General features: G+C 42.5%; 1 protein-coding gene across 7 annotated transcripts in view; it reads left to right on the plus strand.

Moving 5' to 3' along the window:
* Positions 1-9,847: 9,847 nt before the first annotated feature.
* The window catches only part of FNDC3A (fibronectin type III domain containing 3A), a 125,390-nt gene continuing 121,363 nt past the window's right edge, over positions 9,848-13,874 (plus strand). For 2 of the 7 annotated variants that reach the window (XM_074815699.1, XM_074815703.1), the window contains exon 1: positions 9,848-10,093. The gene's annotated coding sequence lies outside the window, so the exon portion shown is untranslated. Of the gene's footprint in view, positions 10,094-10,172; positions 10,259-13,874 lie in introns of those variants that run through there. The other 5 variants (XM_074815700.1, XM_074815705.1, XM_074815698.1 and 2 more) reach the window with 3 other exon arrangements.

Raw genomic sequence — 13,874 nt, forward strand, 5'->3', positions numbered from 1 at the left:
GTTCTATAACTTCTTGCATGTTATTTTCTATTTAAGGTAGCAGCAGAAATTCTTATTCAACTCCTCCTAAAACTTGTGCTTGAATAATGAGTTCTGAAAGTCTGTGTGTTTTTTGGAAAGACACATTTAATCAGTTTGAGGTGTACTGCCATTTTAACCTCACTGGGAACTCCCTTGAGCTCATGCTTTTGCAGAACCTAAGGAAAATTTTGCATATACCTACTGTATCATCCCTTATTTGTTTCTTCACAGCATCTAATAGCCTGACCTTTCTGTCTCTGCCTCACACAGCAGCCTATTTTTGTTGCTTCCTCTAAACCTTTTTCTGCTGTATTCTTATTTCAGAGAGGATCAGAGTTCAACACAGTAACTCCAGCTATATCACTTTCCAACAAGGTTTTCTAAAATGCTGCTGGACATAGTCTCCCCCTCCACTAACATAAGACTCCTTAGCAGACTGTCTGCAGGCACCAAAAACATGCCTGGAAAAGTGAAAAAGTGGTCTAAGAGGTGTGTGTAAGCCTATACGACAGGTTCTCTGTCTAGCAGCCCACAAGTCTAGTCTTGCGGATATTTGGGGGTTACTCTTGTGGTATGTCCAAATCTATCCCAAGAGAGGCACTGATTGATTCTGCAACAACGTAGTATCGTAACATGGTCCACGTTATCCTTTAGCATTCCTAACATAGCCCCACACCTTTTTGACACACACCTTGCATCAAATGCCCCTGCAGCCTGAAATGTCAAACCACCGATGTCAATGTCAATGAATACATATAAATTCTTCAGGTATTCCACATTAAAGTTGTTTAGTGGGAATATGGAAATTCTTCCTCCATTGAAAGAAAATGTCTTTAGCGAGACTGGCAGCCTTGAGCACAGGACCTAAAATCCCAAACAAACTACGATTTGTAGGAGGTTGTGAGGCTAGAGGAGTCTGATTGCTGCTCATAAAAATCCTTCAAGAAATAGGATGTCATCACTAAAAATATAAACATGCACTAAACGATTGGAACAACTTTAGATAGGTAAAATAATCTTATGCTGTTTGCTGAGACAGATCTGTCTAGACTGCTTTCTTTATCTTGCAGCCAAACTGTTCTCCCTGTAGCAGTCAGTTACACCTTTCAGTGGTCTCCCTGTCCAGACACACAAAAATATCCAGGGGAGGAGCTCTGTAAAAGCACATATTCTGTTAGGCAAAAGCTGTTGAAACTGTGTCACCAGATAAAGACAATTTCTTTCAAGTACCTTGGGTTGCAGTAGTTAATGAACATGCCATTGTGCCAGCAGCAGAAAGAAATTAAAGAAAATAATCTTGAGTGGAACAAATGGAAGTCCCAGAGAAGCTGGATCGCTACAGATATACAGAAGGCCACAAAAAAAGATTTATACGTTGCATCATTCTATATCTTCAGTCAGTAAGTGCCAGTGGAAAGAAAGACTGTAAGAGACTTTTATGTCTGACACTAGCCAACTTAAGGTGGACTTGGTCTCTACCCATTTTCATTTAAACTCAGAGGGAAGAAAAAACATGGAATAGGAAAAAAAAGTGGTCTGCACCACATAAAATAACTCAGAAAATAGTGTCTAAACCAAAGGCACAAAAAATTATGCCAAAATCATAGAATCATAGAATGGCTCAGGTTGTAAGGGACCTTAAAGATCATCTAGTTCCAGTCCCCCTGCCATGGGCAGGGACACCTTCCACTAGGATCAGGTTGTTCAAAGCCCCGTCCAACCTGACCTTGAGCACTTCCAGGGAGGGGGCAGCCACAACTTCTCTGGGCAACCTGTGCCAGTGTCTAACCACCCTCACAGTAAAGAATTTCTTTCTAATATCTAAACTCAATCCACCCTCTTTCAGTTTAAAACCATTGCCCCTTGGAATGGAAGGATCTGTGACTGATCTAAGACTGAAGACCCAATATCCTGGAGGAAAAGAGGAGAAAGAGTTAACCAAGCCTTCGATGACAGGCCACACTGTGACTAGAATCTAAACTGGGAAAAAAACCCACATAAATCTCATGCGTTCTACCAGGAAACCCAAAATTAACATTTCCCCAGACATCTTAAATTTTGCATGAAACAAATTGCTCATTCCAAATTATGTTTCTGTAGTAAGGGCAATGCTTTAATACATTCAGCAAGATGAAAACCCAAAACACTACACGAAAAGAGGTCTGTGTGTGACATTGATGTTCCACATCAGAACATAGACTTACACTTAAAACTTAAACCATAAACTTAAAAGATTATGAAAACCAAGGGAGGCAGAGAGAATTGCTTAAGAAGAATCATAATAATGATGAAGTTCCTATATTTTTGAAGTTGTTATGTCCATATTTTAATAAATGCTCAGAACATTGAAGTACTTAGCATAGAAAGAAAACACTCATTAAGAAAATGTGTAAAAGATAATCACTGTTTCTTGTGGGTTTCATGCCCATTTCTCAGACAAAAGTTCCAAATCACAGCTTTGCCCACAGAGAGCTCTGGTACATCTGGCTTTCATCTTTCCAAAAGAGAACCTGATCTGCAAACACAGACAGGTATTTCTTGCACAATCCAGGGTGAGACAGTGGTGGAACTTCCCACTGTGACACAGAGCTTAAGGGCTGTCTACTGAGGCAAGAGGGTCATGCTGACTATGTAGATTGTGTCCCTGGACCCTTCTCACCTGCTGGAGCCTTTGAGTAGTGCTCATCTGCTCTGGAACAAATGGGAAGTGATTCCTAGAAGACCAAAGACCATGCAGAAGAAATACAATTTTCTCCTTTTACACCATCAGCAACAATTCAAGCTGTGTGACCCTCACTTCTAAAGATAGGTCCTTCCAAGAAATGCAAGGCTGCTATAATTTGGAAGGTCAACATACAAGAATTCTGCTTGATTTATGATCACTGAACATACTCATTGCTTGGATTCAAAGAACACGTGAGTTTAAAAATATCAAATAGAAGCTCAGACTATTTACTTTTATTTCTTTTTGTTTTGTATTTTTAATACTTTATTAGGGAGAACTTGTCAGTCGTATATTTGTTGTAGAAACACACAAAAATAAACAGAAGCTGCTCACTTCTACAGCCAGTGGAGTCTCATGGGTTGCACAGAAGTATCTGCAGTAGTATTCGGAATCAGCCATCCACAAGGTTTAACTACCTACTGTCTCTGCTTGAAGTGTAAGGAAAGATTACAGGTTACTTGGAGAAAATTAAAGCAGAATTAAATAGTTTTCAGTGTTAAAACAGAATCAGCTAGAAACAAAGAGATGTTTCAATGAAAACAAAAGAATTTCACTTCATTGAACAGTATTTCCTGGCAAGAATCTAAGACCATAGCAGGTACTTATGTTTTCTGCTCATGCCTCACATACACTAATATTCATCACCAACTATATCAACATACAGAATTGGACAAAACTTTGGCTGGGTCCTTTGATTTCGAAGTCAGGGTAGTTTTTCCTTACGGACCAACACAATGTAATTTAATTTCTTTATAGCCTATTCTTTGTTACATTTTTTTTGCACAGACAAAATATAAAAGCAGATGTAGATGAAGACAGGCATAGTGGGTCAGACCAAAGAGCAGTTCTTTGTAAAAGCCCGGCACCCTGTCTCCAGCAACGGCCAACAGCCATGCAATGGGCAACTGCACACCAATATTTGTCCCCAATATTTTCCCCGTCCTTAGCAATTTGTGGCTCAGAAACTCCTAAGTCCAAAGTCCAAGGTGGTGTCTTTGTTTTTAATAGCCCATCATGGCACAGGCTATTCCCCTTCTTCATCCTGCCATGTTCCAAACTTTTCTGCAATAAATGCAATTGCATAAACCAAGTGACCAGCTAAATATTTCAGTTTGCCCAAGAGCTCTGTGTACATTAGCCAGTACCATTCTTACCAAATGAGCAGAGACCACACAAAAGCAAAATATGTATTCTCCAGGGGCAAAACCAAATTCACTTAACAACACACAATGATTAAAAAGGAGGAAGCTAAAATTCCAACAACAATAAGGCCAGCTTCTACTGCTTGTAGCACTGAGCTGCCTTTGCTATTTCCTGCCACAGGAACCAATTGCCAGTTGTTTGACACTGTTAACATTTCTGAGACACCTCATCAACCATGACTTGAGCTTTTTCCTGCACAGAACTTCAGAAAACAAGACTGTTCTTTGTGCTCATCCTGGTTTGAAGATTTTTCAATGGCTCCATTATTCTGAAGCTAGTGAAGTATACTTGATTTCCACTGTCATGGAGTTTTTAGGTGCAAACAGTATTTCTCTGAACACACAGATGACGCTTTCACATCGTCTGGATACTTCATTTGGAATAAAAAGACTTGAAATAAATATGAGAGGAACCAGCTTTCTCCAAGCCACCATGAAGCAGTTAAATTCTTCCAGAAAACCACAGGGAATGTTGGCGACATGTTAAATATTCAGTCTTCTTGAGAAAAAAAAAAAAAAAAAAGGGAAGAAAACAGGAAAATCTGAATGAAGAGACTAATTAGTATTCCATGAGCACATTGAACTCAGGCTGTTATCTTGCCAGACAAGGACTTGCACTGCGAGGCTTTTTTACTGAACAAGCTTGAAATACACCCTTATGTGAAGAGGTTGACAAAAACTTTCTTCAACTTCTTTGTTTGCAAGCACAACATGAGCCTGGTATTTCAAAGGTCTGGAAAAAAAGAGTCACAGCAGAAACCCCAAACGCAGCATTTCAGGATGAGATAATGGAAATCTTGTGCGTCTCAAAACTCTTCAAGTTAGAGGCAGAGCTGCTCAAACGGGACAGGTAACTTCCTTACTACTCAACTAGGTCAAAAGTCCTAAGCACGGTCAGACCATCCTAAACTCCCCCAGGTACAGCTCTTTCACCAAATGATCTTCCAGAAAATTCACACTTGACTCTCAGTTGTCCATCAGATGAAAGCTACCAGTTATCCTGAGAGCAAATCTCCTGGAAAAATCTAATCTTGGGTATGAAATTCTTGAATATTCAAGAAGGGAAAGTCTCCTAAATAAATACAGACCAGTAACCTAGTCACTTAAATTCCACACATGAATTTTCTAAGTCTTTCTGTTTCCATACAATTGATCTTTTAATGTCTAACTTTTCACCATGGTTTGAAAAGGAAAGCTACAAAATTATTTCAAACCAACTCCAAGCAGAAGCACAAATTCAATGTTTCTGGTAAACATTCTGATTACAACCAGTGCTGACTGATTATTCAGCTTTATCTATTGCAAGCCAACTGTTAACTAGGAGATCACTAAAGACAGTTCAGAATTATCTCAGCTCACAAAGCCAAAAGAAACACCAGTGTTTTTTAAAAGTGATGAGGCCGATAAATACTGCTTTGTTGTGTCTACAACCACTGCTTTAAGTATCGTTTCAAGGCAGTAGATAATATGAAATCATAGCTTTAATTCATGATGGGAAAATCACAGTTCAGCTAATGGGTGATTTCAACAAATAAAGATTTGCAAGGTTCAAAATGATCAGTTGCAAGAATGCCAAGGTGAACATCATTGTCAGGCAGTTTTCACTGTTTGTGTTTTGGTTTTTTTACTTGAGATTGAAAAGTAATATTATAACAAGTAGGTTTGTGCTATATATTATTTTTTTTCCATTTTAATAAAGTGAGATAACTGAACTTGAGGTCTAAACCATGTAAGTAAGTTTCTCTTGCTGTGCATGTAATCCCTGACTCTATTTTGCTTTTCCGGTTGGCAAATAAACATATCAGAAATTAAATGCCACGCACTTGGACTGCTCTGTCAGCTGGGCTCCAGCTAATGTTTTCAAAGTCTAAATCTTGGCATGAAGTTTGAAAATTTTTGACTAATTAATATTTCTTATAGAGTTTGGGTTGGTTTAGCACCTGAACATCTTAAGCGAAAAATCTGCTATGTCTGTTCTTTTTAAGCAACACCCAGTTCTGTAAGTAATCCCAGTGAAATTGGTGGAATTTCTTCCAGAAAATGAGACGAATCAGTAAGCAGGAAATGGCAGATTCCAGATATCCTCTGAATTTAACAAACTGCAATTTCCCTCAAATTCCTGATACTGTGTTACAGTTATTACTGTAATGTAGGAGTTGAATGGTTGAATTCTGTTGTCTCTGACAGGATTTTTATCCATTTCATACTCCCATTCATTTTGGTACCACCATTCTAAAATTTCATCTGGTTTAATCCTATCAGAGAATGATTTACTTCATCATTCATGTCCTGAAAAGCAGGTAAAGAAGCCAAAGAGCTGTGGATTTGTGTCTTTTTAAGGTGTCCATCAGCATTTTGAGAAAAGTATGGTAAAATATATCATACGATATTTATTATTTAACAAGTGTCAAAAAACAGTTATAGACACAATAAACATTTTATTATATGCCACTGCCCAACGTGTTTTGAGTTCTACTAGTCTGCCAAAGTATGTAAAAACACAGCTGATCATATCAATTAAATCTCAGACTCTTTTTTCCCCACAAACATGTATTTTACCATTGAAATGAATCATGCCTACCATTAAACAGTTCTCATCAAACTTTGATTTTGATACATCATTCTGGTATAAAGTGAGATTTTTACAGTTCAAATCCTTCCATACAAATCAGAAACCAGCACGTAATTTATACTGATTGACAGCCTCTTTGAAAGCTATCTGGACAAATAGGATGAGTATTATGCAGCTCAGGTGAAGACACAGCATACCTGAGATGACATAGAGGAATCAGTAACTCAATTTTGTGATAATTAAGTTTTCCGCAATTTTTTACCAATACAAAAAAATTAAACATCACTCACCTTATGAAGCTGCTATCATCTTATAGCTTGTTCGTTTTAGGGGAGCTATATTCATGCATTTGTTACCTGGTTTAGAAAATAAACACTGGCTGTATTTCTTTAACTGTTTTGTATTACACAGATACTACTTGTCTGGTAGAAGACAGCAGTCCTACTGATCTCATGGCTTTCATGGTCCATAGTCCAAACTGCTGTCCCTGTGGTCTGTGAGACCATGGTAAATGTTCCCCGTAGTGTTTTCAAACGAAGTTTGGATGATAAACCTGTTTGTTGGTGGTACACAAGACACTGTAAAGTTTGACTGCTGGTCTGCTGATCTGCATTTGGCAACCACTGCCCTTACAGGCTCAGGTTGCTCCGTGTGACAACAGCAGACCTGCCACTACCAAGAGTGGTCACCGTTCTCCCTTCTGGCACAGGTACTACAGGTGACCTACAAATTTGGTTGAGGTGCAAAACCAGCTCACTCACTATGGAGAGGGGTGCTGCATGTAGGAGACTTGTTGAACTCTCCAACTTAAGCTATGTTATTTTAACTTTAGAACTGGAGGTTTCCCCCATTTCATCATAGAATGGTTCATAGAATGGTTTGGGTTGGAAGGGACCTTTAAAGGTCATCTAACCCAACCCTCCTGCAATAAGCAGGGACGTCTTCACCTAGATCAGGTTGCTCAGAGCCCTATCCAACCTGAATGTTTCCAGGGATGGGGCATTTTGCAAAGATGGAGAGAATTGAAGAACTGGATCAAGTGATGTAGATTTTAAAATTAGCATGATTTGTCTAATTCTGATCCCAGGCACTACATTGTTTCATATTTTGCTGAGTAAATACAACTTAATGCAAACATGAAATAATGACTGTTATAACACCAATTCTTCAGTTCTCTGTACCTTTATTTGACTGAAGAAATGAGAGCCACAGAAGGGGGGGCATTACTATACAGTCAAGACTATATCTTAAGAGGCTACTCTGCAAAATATTCCCCTGATGGATTTCTTTCCTCACCTTCCCTCTACGGGGTTTAGCTACAATATCAATTTCATAAATGTTCATCATTAGCACTTGGATGTATATCTGGTATGATACTGTAAAGAAATTCTGTTTCCTTGGGGCCCTCTGGGAAGTTCTGCAATGGATGAAAGCAAGAGCATTGATCAGTCATCTAGAAGTAGCTGAGATCTGTATAGGCAATTCAGACTGGTAAATTATTCCAATCTAGTTTAGTTTTGGTTTAGAAAAATCCATTTATTCACATGAGCCCCTAGAAAGAGATGAATGTGTCATTATATTGGTTCCCCCATGCCTTCCATCCACTTTTAATATTATTCAGAATGTTTTCCAGGTGACTTTAATTGTTTTTACAGCAGAAAATTGAGTTTTTTATACTCTCATTTATGTATCTATGACCTAAAAAGGAAGGAAGCAGACAAAGGACTGTGTCATGCAATGCAAACTTGCGCACCACCAGGACCAGTGTTTGGATGGGTAGAAGAGCCCTAAACACTCTCACCTTTTTCCTGTCCCAGCTGTAGGCCTGCACCCGTACACCCAAAACATCACACAGATTTCTTAATTTCACCTGCAAGGGATGTGAGGGAGCAGCACTCCTGGGAAGCCAGGAGAAGTCATGAAGGACAATCTCTCCCAGGGCTCTCAGGCAGTGGGGCATGTACAATCGGTGCTGTGTGCACCAATTCAAAACCATATCGTTTGAGACAAAGCCAGGGTCTGCCTACATTGATGCCCATGGTCACTGCTGCCGCTGGTGTTCCTGGCACTAACACTACCACCAATGAGTGCTGCCTGACAAAAGCAACCGCAGAAACCCTTTGCTATATTCCACCAAAACTGTCGGCTAATTCTGCAAACCTGCATTGAAACTGGAGTAAGTTAGGAAAATCAGTGTTCTCCTAACAGCTGCAATTGGCAAAGATCTTCAGTTTTATGCCCCTGGATGGTACAATCCACAGATGCTGTGCAGTGGCATTTGTTCAGCCCTGACTCATAGACAGATGAATGCCATGGAATGAATCACCAGCAGCACTTTCCGCAGTACCTAACGAGGTAGCTCATCCAAATATTGATCAGGCCCAAGCCTCTCTAGTTTCAAGATCTGACTTGCCATAGTCTAGATGCTGTTCACCAGTGAAATTATGAATTTGGGAAGGGGGGCCAATAGTGAGCAACCAGGATGGCAAAACATCGGTTGGTGCATCCTTTGTCAATAGGAGCTACCTTCTGCCTGCTGTTAAGCTACAAAAATTACATGAACACTGCTGAAATGCAAGAGAAATAGCAACTTATTAACAGAGAACTTTAAGGCAAATTAACAGAACCACTTTATAAAACATCTCATTCTGTTCAGTCTACTGCTGCAGAAGGTCATTAAGCCAAACACTAGTAAAATCATTTTGATCCATAACGGTTGAAAGGACAAACATTAAGCAAAGGATAATCACAAATTAGCATTCAGGACATCAGCTGAACATTGCAGGTGTTGTGGGAAGATAGTTCCTCCCTGCCTAAGCACCTGGAAAAGCATGTTCTTCCCCTTTCCCCTCAGATGTTGGACACTCTGTGCTTGGTCAGCCGGCAGGGGATGCCTCAGGTGCTCATAGTCATGCACATGCTGCTGGGGCTCTGCTCGGCCTCAGGGCAGGTGGACTGGAAATCCTTTGACTTTTGCTGCTAATGGCTGCATCAGCGTATAGGGAAGAGGCAGCCCTTCCTACCCTTCACTCTACCCAGCAAGGGCCCAGCCTGGGCCGAGCCCCAGCCCCAGCCTCAGGCCGGGGCCACGCCCAGATCCCAGGGCCAGGGCCAAGGTCCAGACCCAGGCAAAAGCCCAGCCCAGGGCCAAGGCCAGGCCCAGACCCCAGACCCACGCCTCTGCCCCACAGGCCCCATCCCGCCCTCCCAGCAGGCTGCGCCCTCCTGCCGCTCCCGCCCCGCCCTCCCCACAGGCCCCGCCCTCCCCACAGGCCCCGCCCCAGCCCCCCCGCCCCGCCCACCAACCTGACCCCGCCCCTCCCGGCGACACCCCTCCCAGCGGGCTCTTTCTGCGCAGGCGCACTGTGCGCCAACGTCCACTGCCCCCTCGCGGCCCCTCCAGCCCTCCGCTAAGATGGCGGCCGCGCGCCGGCGGGCGAAGCGGAGGGGAGCGCTGAGGCGGCGAGGTGACGGCGGTGGCAGCAGTAGCAGCAGCGGTGGCGGCCGCGGGAGACAGTGACAGGTGCGGGGAGGGGAGGAAAAGGCGGCGGAGCGGCGGCGGCCGAAGCGCAGGTACCTCGGGTGGGCGGGTAAGGGGGTGGGGGAAACGGCCGGCGCGGCGCCGCCCCTGCCCGGGCTGCGCCATCGGGAACTCCCCTCCGCTCCCCGCCCTGGTGCCGCTGCCCGCCGGTGGCGGAGATCGGACCGTTAGCCGGGAGAGCCGGCGGGGCCATGGCGGTGAGTAGGCGCGCTTGCCGACTCGAGGCGGCTGGCAAGCCGCCCCCTTCCCCTCAGCAGGGCGGGGAGAGGGGTGCGACGGGACGGGGGCAGCGCCGCCACCTGCCCCCGGTGCCGGGCGCGGCGGGGGCAGCCCGGCCCCTGAGGAGACGGCGCTGCCTGCGCCTCTCCCCGCGCCTGCCCTCCTGAGGGGGGCCGCGGAGCCGGCGCCTCCGCCCGGCGCCCCGCTGAAGAAACTTTCTGTCTTCTTTCCCGGGCTTCGCCGCCGCTCGGAGATGCCTCTCCCGGCCGGGGCGGGGGCATATTCCTGCTGTCAGCGCCGGGCAGCGGGGCTCCACGGGGCAGGGCTGCTGCGCGGCCGCCGCGGAAGGAGGGCGGTTGTTCGGGGAGGAGAAGAAGCAGATGCGAAGCGCGACCAGAACAGCTGAGCCGGCTGTGACAGGCGGGGAGAAGGAAGTGGTGGTTTTCAACACCTCTTTCTTGTTGTTGTTGTTGTTCTGCTAAGCCGTAAAGGTTCCCTCGAAACTCCCAGCTAAAGGGATTGAGTGTTTCTGTATGTAGACAAATCTTCCCGAAAACACTATACTCTTCTTGCCGAGTGCTAGCAGAGGCACTCTTTCAGCTAGATTCATGCCCAGCTCCTCCTTTCCTATTATCCAAGATTGGTTTTAACCTAAACAGAAACTTTTTGTTGCTTCCAGGCAACTGGAAAGTGAAACCAACTAAAAGCAAAAATGAAACTTTTCAGCTGATTTTTATTGTGCGGAGTAAAGAAAATAAGCAGTAGAAACAAGGGAAAATATGTTGGGTAGGAGCAGATCATGCTTTATGAGTGGCATCTCAAGACGTGTTAGTAATTTGTTTAACCTTGTCAAAGGCAATTTATTAGCTACCTTGGGTGTCAAGTGTTGTTCCAGAACATCTCACGTCATGAAGTGATTTCTGCGGAATGTTCTTTGTTTTTAGAAGTCTGTGTTTGATCAACTACATATCTGGTTATACATGTCTTAAATTATCATGAAGACTTCATATCTCTTAATTTTTTGCTGCTAAGTACCTGTTAACTTCTGTTTTAGAAGCTATAGGTCCCAGTCCTGCTAAGCTTTGAGCTTAAAAGAAACTATGTTGTTGTTACGGCCATGGGTAACTTTCTGCTTTACACAGCATAGAAATTTAACTGTAGCCATGATGTGAATCTGCATCTATAGATGTGTTTATATTCTGTGTCATGAAATAGTATGAATCACAGCAAGTCAGCAGTCCTTAAAATTCAGAAACTACAATCAATTTTTTTCTGCTTTTTTTTTTTTTTTAAATAAGGAAATGGTCTCAAATAATTACGAAATTTAATCACATGAGTGGAGAAGTAGCAGGTTTTCAGGTAGGGAGAAGGCTGTGCATGCATGTGAAAGTTGGAAACAGCTGAGTATCTATAGTACTCAATGTTGCAAGTTGGATAGAGTTCTTAATGGCTGGTGTTCCTACTAAGCATGGGGAACAGTAAGGGTGCTGATCCAAGTTTGGAAACACAGCATCTAGTTCTAGGTTCACTCTGTCTATACTGAGCGTATGCAAGTAATTTTGATGCATATGGATTGAATCTGGGACTTCTTTTGACAAACTACACCAGAATGGTTTTCTGGTGACTTTGGGGATGGAAAATTGACATGCTGAATCAGTTACATTGGGGCATCAGACACTGATTTTGGCAGGTGAAGCCTTAGTTAAGAGACAGATCCTTGTTCTCAGAAAGGCCGGGACTTGGTGATCGGTTGCGTACGTCATTTGGTCAGGATGAGAGCAATCTTTTGAGCAGGGTCACAGGCTGACTACTGTAGATTATAATATTCAAACAGAATTAGATGAGTGTCTCGGTTTTTTCAGGGCAGATGGAGATCTTCTGAGGCTTTTTGCTGTATGACAAACTCTAGGCGTATGAGTTGTGTGAGGCTCAGGGCATTACACACAATGCTTAAGTTATCTGATTTCAATCCATTAGTGGCATTTCTACCTTTTTTGACTGGTTTGTGAACTTAAAACTCCAAAGTTTTTGATTTTCATAGGCAATAATGTAATGGAATTGCAGAAACATCAATTATATTTCAGACTAGTAACTAATTTGCTTTGAACTGAGTCTTCTGGATCTTGGGATACTTTTGCTTGTTGTTCTTTGCCTTGTGGTCGTTTAATTTTACTTGAATTTGGACCTATATCAGCTAACTCCGTGTTATGCTGATGATCATTTTGGCTCAAGATATCTCAGAGATCCTTCGTAATTGTTATTGCAACTTTAACTACTTAACTGAACACTCTTCTGCAGTGTTCTGTCCTGGGACTTACTGGGAAGCAAAAACCTTAAAGCCTGACTTCAGAAGAGGTACACTTTTTATCTTTGTCAATACTTTCTCTTAAATAGTTTGAACTTGTAAATGCCTTTAGGCAACACACTAGTTTACCTTGCTGACAGGTCACTTCTGAAATAGTGTAATAGTGTATGCTATTGTAGATGTGTTGATCTCTAGAAATATTGAATGCTTGGAAGGTGTTAAGTGCTGGTGTTCTGATTGTCTATTGATACCTCTGTCAAAGTGGCAAATCCTACAACCTAGTCCAGTCACTGTTTTTGGGTGGATGAGGGGGATCTGGCAAAGATACGGTCTTGTTCATTCCCAGACAGACAGATACTAGAGAAGACAGTTTTTGTGAGGCTGCAGGCCCGCTTCCCAGACAGCATTGTTGTCTGCTGCCATTGATGTTCATTGTTGGTGCCTCTTGGAACCTGAGGAGTTCTTGTCTTCCTCCAGTATCCGGCATCTCTGTACATTTTTTTGACCTCCAGCTTCTAATTGTTATGGGATTTCTACTTCAATCTCTGCTAAAATGTCTATAGGTAATGTGCCGTGTTTCATCGGTGCATTCCTGTCATCTAAAATGTGAATTGGCTTCTCTCAGTTATATCTGTCAATAACACTTCTATATTTTATCATCCTTTTCTTTAAGACTGTTGACTTGGGGAAATTCCCAGGCAATTTGTAGCAAAATTCAACTTGGCTGCAGTTTATTGTTCACGAGTTGAATTGTGAGCCATTGCTTTTCCTGTAGGACCAGATCTAGTAAAAATAGATTTGACTTGAACTGTCAACTCTTTAGCTTAACTAAAAGATACTGCCTGTATCTCAGGAAAGCGATAATAGTTCAGAATGAGTACGTTGCTGCTTTTTCTCTTCAGCAAACACAAACAATGTTTATTTTGCTCATGGGGCCAATGTTTCCTGAGCTACAGAAATGACCATTTTTTTGCTTGTTCTTTGCCATGTACAGTAAACTTTGAGCTTCCTTAATGCTGATGTTCACTTGATGCCAGTAGAAAAACATTATTAACCTTTTTTTTACACTTGTCTATCCATAAAGTTTAGTGGTTTTGTTTATGTTGGTAATATTTTGGATTGTCATCCTGGGGTATGTATTTTGTAGGGCTGATGGGGTAGAAGGATGTTTAGGAAGTGTCTGTAGCATGTTTCTTGTAGGTTGTCATCTTTAATTGTTCCAATTAATTTACATTTAGTTTCAGATGGCACAAATGTTTTTGAAGTCATTGTTGTTCTTTCTGCCCGCC

Source organism: Strix aluco, chromosome 2 (genome assembly GCF_031877795.1).
Source record: "Strix aluco isolate bStrAlu1 chromosome 2, bStrAlu1.hap1, whole genome shotgun sequence".
Lineage (NCBI taxonomy): Eukaryota > Metazoa > Chordata > Aves > Strigiformes > Strigidae > Strix > Strix aluco.